General features: G+C 40.9%; 1 long non-coding RNA gene across 2 annotated transcripts in view; it reads left to right on the top strand.

Moving 5' to 3' along the window:
* Positions 1 to 5,487: 5,487 nt before the first annotated feature.
* Positions 5,488 to 6,275, top strand: part of LOC103006092 (uncharacterized) — a 237,520-nt gene continuing 236,732 nt past the window's right edge. For both annotated transcript variants that reach the window (XR_009009168.1, XR_009009167.1), the window contains exon 1: positions 5,488 to 5,663. This is a non-coding gene — a long non-coding RNA (uncharacterized LOC103006092). The remainder of the gene's footprint in view (positions 5,664 to 6,275) is intronic.

Genomic DNA, 6,275 nt, shown 5'->3' with positions numbered 1-6,275 from the left:
TGGCTGTAGGATTTAGGAATGAAGGGGGAGGGGAGGGAGGGAGGGTGGTGAGAGAGCGATGTGTCCAGGATGTGGGAAATAAATTCAGCCCTGGAACCCCCGACAGGCAGGCCCGCAGCTTGGGAGGGCTGTTCTGTGCCCGCAGCAGCAAGGAGACTTTGCTTGAAAATCTGTTCAGTAAGATGGAGGCTGCAGCCACCGGGTTTCAGGAGGCCAGGAATGATAGCAGGGCCCCATGGGGATGGAAAAGCAAGGGAAGAATGTGTTTGGAAATAACGCCTTGACTGTTCAGGAGCCAGTCACCATATTGAGCAGGATGTGGTAGGTTTTTTTTTCTCTTTTAATGAAATGATGGAAAACTCTTTTAGGGGCAGGGGGGCACCTCGTGAAGTCCTAGTCTCTTCTTCATTATGGGATTTTCAACCTCAGGACATTCCTGTATCAGTCCTGGAACTGTGATTACAATGACTGACGTGTGTGATATCAAATCGAACCACGTTAACATAAACCTTCCTTTCCCTCCATGCCTAGAACATACTGAGTTACCCTTTCCATGGTATGATTTTACTAGATAATTATTTGAATGCCCTCTTCATTTTTTTTTTCCTGTGAAAACAGCTTATATTTTCTTAGAAAATCTGGTTATCAACTTACACAAGGAAGGATGTCGGTTGTTTATTATTTTCACCTGGATGGTGACTCACTTTGTTAAGCAAGTAGGTATGTTATATATGAAGGGCATTGTTAAAGTTTTCAATTTTTTTTCATATACTTTATTTCATTTCCATAACAATGCTAAAAAGTAGGGGTTATTATTTTCAGTGCATAGTTAAAGAAATGCTGGCTTCTTAGCTGAGGTCATATGGCTAATAAATAGCAAATACAGGATTCAAGTCTAGGGTTTCTGGTTCCAGATTCAGATTGCAGTATATGACACCCCAGGAGTGCAGGGTTTACTATATTCTACCAACATCACCCCCTGAGTAGCAGAAGCTGGAGAGTAAGAGGCACAAGAGTCAAAATTTACCCACCTGTTAGACACTGATGGAATGAATTTGAATTGAACCAAACATGCAGTCTTCTAAGCTTCTACTTGTGTGATTTATGCCTCGGGTCAGTCCGTCTGGGATGTGAAAAAGCCTTAGGAAGAAGAGTAAAACATTTACTAGTGACTGTTTTCTCCCTCCTTCCCGTATACCAGCCTCCAACCCCACCCCAACTCACATAGAGATTCTTTGTCACTCTTTATAGGGAATAAAATAAGTCATCACCCCTCCATGTATTACCATCCATTATAATGTAACCTGGGCTGGGCGTTAGAATAGCAGTTATTTGTGAGGCTGGCTCATGGAGTTCATGCCTATAAACCCCAGGCACTCTGAGACCTTCTCCCTTTTTCCCAGCGTGATGTACAAAGGGGCTTCTGGGAGTTAGTAGGAGAGCAAGATGGCGGGGATGGTGGGAAGGCGGGTCTTTCACAGTTTGGACCTAGTCTACCTGGAACCATCTAACTCTGGGGAAGAGGAACCCACTTCCTCTTGGAGATGGTGGCCAAATAAACCAACTCCGTGCCACCTCAGAGGCTGACAGAGCCTCAAGAGTCTCCATAAGGAAGCCCCCGACTTGAGCTATTCCATTTTTATAAACATACCGTGATAGTATTATGGAAAGGATTTCTATCCTCAGTAAGTGCTTGTCATAAAAGAAGAAGGGATCTTCTTGTAGATAAATAAAAATGTTCAGTGTGTAGAAATGAAACATAACTGTGAATACCCCTGGAGTAACTGAAATTATTTTGGTTTGAAAAGATCTGGACTTTGAAAAGAAACTTGTATGCTTTCTTTGTAGTCAGCAAACTACATTCCCATCATCTCTGAGGTAACCTTCACCTCAGGACTTAGGATTTGGGGAAGGGATGAGTAAGGTACAAAATAAGAAATGCTCAGAAAAAAGTCATATTTGCTTCCACGTCAACAGTGTGTGATGTGTTTTGCTGCTTCTCCTGCCTGGAGCAATTTTTATTTCTCCACTCCTTTGCTTTTTTGCAGACTGATCTAGGATACTGGTACCTTCCTTGAGGTCAACCTGAAGTGGCATGGTGTTGCAGAGAGAACTCAGGACTTGTAGATTTAAAAAGCCTGATTTTTTTTGAGTCCTGTTTCCACAAATGAAATTGTGTGCTGTGTGGCTACAGGGTTTAACTGTCATGATCAATTTCTGCATCAGTAAAATGGGTATATTAACATCTATCCTAACTCACAGGGTCGTCATAAGGACCTCAAGCAACAATGGGTGGTAGAGTGTTTTATAAACTCGAAAGCATGACACAGGAAAGAATTTATCCTCTATTATTTTGAGTTCTTAAAATGTATATGCAATCAGTATTATCTCCATTATCCATGTGATCATAATGGCATCATGGCATCCAGAATGTCATTATTTAACGTTAGAACTTATTTGGGGCTATGATTTGGCATCAGCCTACAGCTCACCACTAAATATCAAATGCACACCTTCTCCATTCTCTGCTCCACCTCTCCCCATACTTTCTAACTATCCTGCCACTTTGCTTTGGGAGTTTATTCAACCCTCATATCTGCCCCTGTTCCTTTTTGGAGGTTCACCTGGGAACCTCTTTAAGCCTCCTCATCACTAGGAGTCCATCTCACTGCTCCTGGAATTTGCACACCTACTAGAGCATGGTGGGCTGGGCTGGGCTGGGCAGGGTGCAGAGAGAAGAACCAGTGCGGGAAGGGTGTGCTGAGTTTCAGACATCTCCATTCTCAACTTGGAATGGGTTTTCTAATAAAAATAATAGGACATATGAATTTTTAAGTCTGATAATGCAATAATGAGTTCTACTACATGATGGATTAGCTTGTTGGTGGGCTAGTATGAGAATCTAAAAACCATTTATACAATTTTTTATTTGGGAAAATGTGAATTACAAGGACTGACTTACAAACATATATTTAGAGCTAAACCTCGTTGTGACTTGAGGCCTTTCTTGTCCTGAAGTTGAGATCCTTTCTTCCAAATTTAATTTGTATAAATACTTTATACTCAATGTCGTGAGTAGTGACTGGGTTAGTGGGTACAGCTGGATGAACACTGATGCTGGGGGAAATGGAAAGGGAAGGGGTCCTACCCTGGCTTTGCCGTTTGCCATCTGTGACACTGGACAGCTACTTAAGCTCTTTACTTCTCAGTTTCCTCACCTACAAAATAAAGAAAAATGGTACAGATGAACCTGTTTGCAAGGCAGAAATAGAGACACAGACGTAGAGAACAAATGTATGGACACCAAGGGGGGAAGGGAAGGTGGTGGGATGAATTGGGAGATTGGGATTGACATATATACACTAATATGTATATAATAGGTAACTAATGAGAACCTGCTGTATAGCACAGGGAACTCTACTCAATGCTCTGTGGTGACCTAAATGGGAAGGAAATCCAAAAAAGGGGATATATGTATACATATAGCTGATTCACTTTGCTGTACAGCAGAAACTAACACAACATGGTAAAGCAACTATACCCCAATTAAAAAAAAAACAAACCAAAGATGCTGATAATAGTACTCAATTCTCAGGGTTGTTTTTGTTAGAAATGCATCATAGGCAATAACAGCTTATATGAAGAGAGTTGTTATACTGACTTAGCGCAATATTCAGTTTTCCATTTTGTTGAACAGGTGGTGACTGGCCTCTGAGTGAGGACCTTTTTTTTTTTTAATATAAATTTACTTATTTATTTACGGCTGTGCTGGGTCTTCGTTGCTGTGCCTGGACTTTCTCTAGTTGTGATGAGCGAGAGCTACTCTTCGTTGAGGTGTGCAGGCTTCTCATTGCGGTAGCTTCTCTTGTTGCGGAGCATGGACTCTAGGCACGAGGGCTCAGTAGTTGTGGCTCTTGGGCTGTAGAGCACAGGCTCAGTAGTTGTGGTGCACGGGCCTAGTTGCTCCGCGGCATGTGGGATCTTCCTGGACCAGGGCTCGAACCCGTGTCCCCTGCATTGGCAGGCGGATTCTTAACCACTGCGCCACCAGGGAAGTCCTTGAGCGAGGACTCTTAAGATTGTGTTCACTGATGTTAGGGAGATCAGAAATTACCATGAATGCTTTAGGTACACATAAGGAATTGACTAAATTGTGGTATGCACATACAATGGAATATTATTCAACCATAAAAAGAAACGTGATAGTGATACATGCTACAGTGTGGATAAACCTTGAAAATATTATGCTAAGTGGAAGAAGTCAGTCTCAGAAGCTTACTTACTGTATGGTCCCATATATATGAAATATCCAAAATAGGTTAATCTGCAGAAACAGAAATAGAACAGATTTGTGGTTGCCATGAGCTTAGGGGAGGGAGAAAATGGGTGGGGGGGGCGGTAACATAATGGGTATGGGGTTTTCTTTTGGGATAACAATGTTTTAGAACTAGATAGAGGTGATAGTTGCACATCATTGTTAATGTACTAAATATCACTGAATCGTTCACTTTAAAATGGTTAATTTTATGTTACGTGCAGTTTTAAAAAATGCTATGGAAGAAGAAAACCACCTAAATAAGTTGACTGTGTAGAAAGCCTTCCTGACTCTTTATATAGTCTTGGTCTATATAAAGAGTTTGTGAGTTTGTGAAGACAGTCTCTCTTACTTCTTCCCTACATTTTTTTCCCCTGCCTTTTGTAGTCCTATCTGAACTCCTTGGTTTTCTGTCCCTCCACGAGGACTCAAGTTCTGTTTGAGTCACTTCTTTCATTGATTCCCTGACTCATTCCTTCACCTGGTGTCAAGGAGAGCGATAATTAATATGTGATCTGGGACAGAGGCTAGGCAGCCCTGCTGTGTAACTGCAGGTATCTTAACCTCTCTGGTCTTAGGGAGACATGAACAAAATCATTTCCTGGGATTCTTTCAGCTTTAAATTTCTAGATTTAAGAAATAAGAAATGCATTATTAGGTTTCCTTTAAATATTCTGCCAGCTAATTTCTCCAGTTCTTTTACTTTGAATTCATTTATCAAACCTAGCTAGACAGATAGAAAAAAATAAATTACACTTTGAATTAGCCTCTTCTTTTTCATTAGACCTCAATAATGAGGAGAAAATTCATCTCCACGTCTGTGGTAAAACTTCTTTGACCACGGGAAACCTTTCTTCATGTTTTTTTTAAGATAAAAATGCCCAAAGCATGAAACTGATATACTTTTAAGGTTTGAAAAGCATCAAAATTGATTTTTCTCTTTAATTTTAATATGTAACAGAAAACAAGACACTGCCATAACTTAATAGCCCATCAAAACACTATCTTCAAGGGTCATTTAGCATTTCCATGATAAATTGCTATTTTTAGAAGCTTATGTAACCAAACAAAGAATGTGTTCTTGGCTATGGCCATGAAGACAAGTTATTATTGTGGGAGGGACAAAGGAATCTGAGAGGCTCATGAGAGACGGAGCCAATTGCAGAGAACATTTTATAGAGCGCCCTTTCTCTTGAGTCTCCATTTTCTGCAATCAGGATAATGCAGTGCCTTTCAGAGCCATTTTCATTTTTGAAGTGCTCTTTCATCATTAGCTAATAAATACTCATCAATGAATTTTCCTCAGCGTCTTGGAAGTTGGAGGAAAAAGAAAATCGCTTTCTATTTCGTAAGTATTATTCCCCTTGGGGCCTCCCTTCTCGTGCTTCTAATGGAAACAAGAAATAAATTATACCTACTTATTTGAAAGGACCAAAGACCACCATTCCTTCCATAGAGAGCACCTGGAAATTTGCATCAGATATTAATGACCTTCTATAACTACCTCACTGTAGTAGCAGAAGGAATATCTGTCTCCCATTACCAAGCTCTGTTCTGTTTAGTGTCTCATGAGGACAGTTAACTGGAAGGGTGCCTTGGGGGGTCTTCTTGGGGGGTCTTCTCAGGGAGCTGAGGGTGGAGAGTCGAGCTGAGAGAAGGTGGTGTCTGTGTGAGCATGGGTTTCCAATGGACTTCATATCTCTGATTTCTAGGGTCAAAAAGTTATGGTTTTGGAATTTTCTGTTCTTTTGTATTATCCATGTTTCTTCTCCCCTATATCATCTTCTTTCCATTTGGACTTGGCTCTGAGTTTCACAGTTTCTGCTGTGGTGAATTGCACTGCACATACTTAAAGCCACTCCAAGACTTTTCTAGTTGCACGTGGGTTTTGAGGAAGACAGTTTGATTCAGAGCATGAGCTATGTCTTACTGGGTTTCTGCTGCCTTGTTGTCTAAAGTA

Source organism: Balaenoptera acutorostrata, chromosome 9, assembly GCF_949987535.1.
Source record: "Balaenoptera acutorostrata chromosome 9, mBalAcu1.1, whole genome shotgun sequence".
Lineage (NCBI taxonomy): Eukaryota > Metazoa > Chordata > Mammalia > Artiodactyla > Balaenopteridae > Balaenoptera > Balaenoptera acutorostrata.
This window is presented reverse-complemented; position numbering and strand designations above follow the sequence as displayed.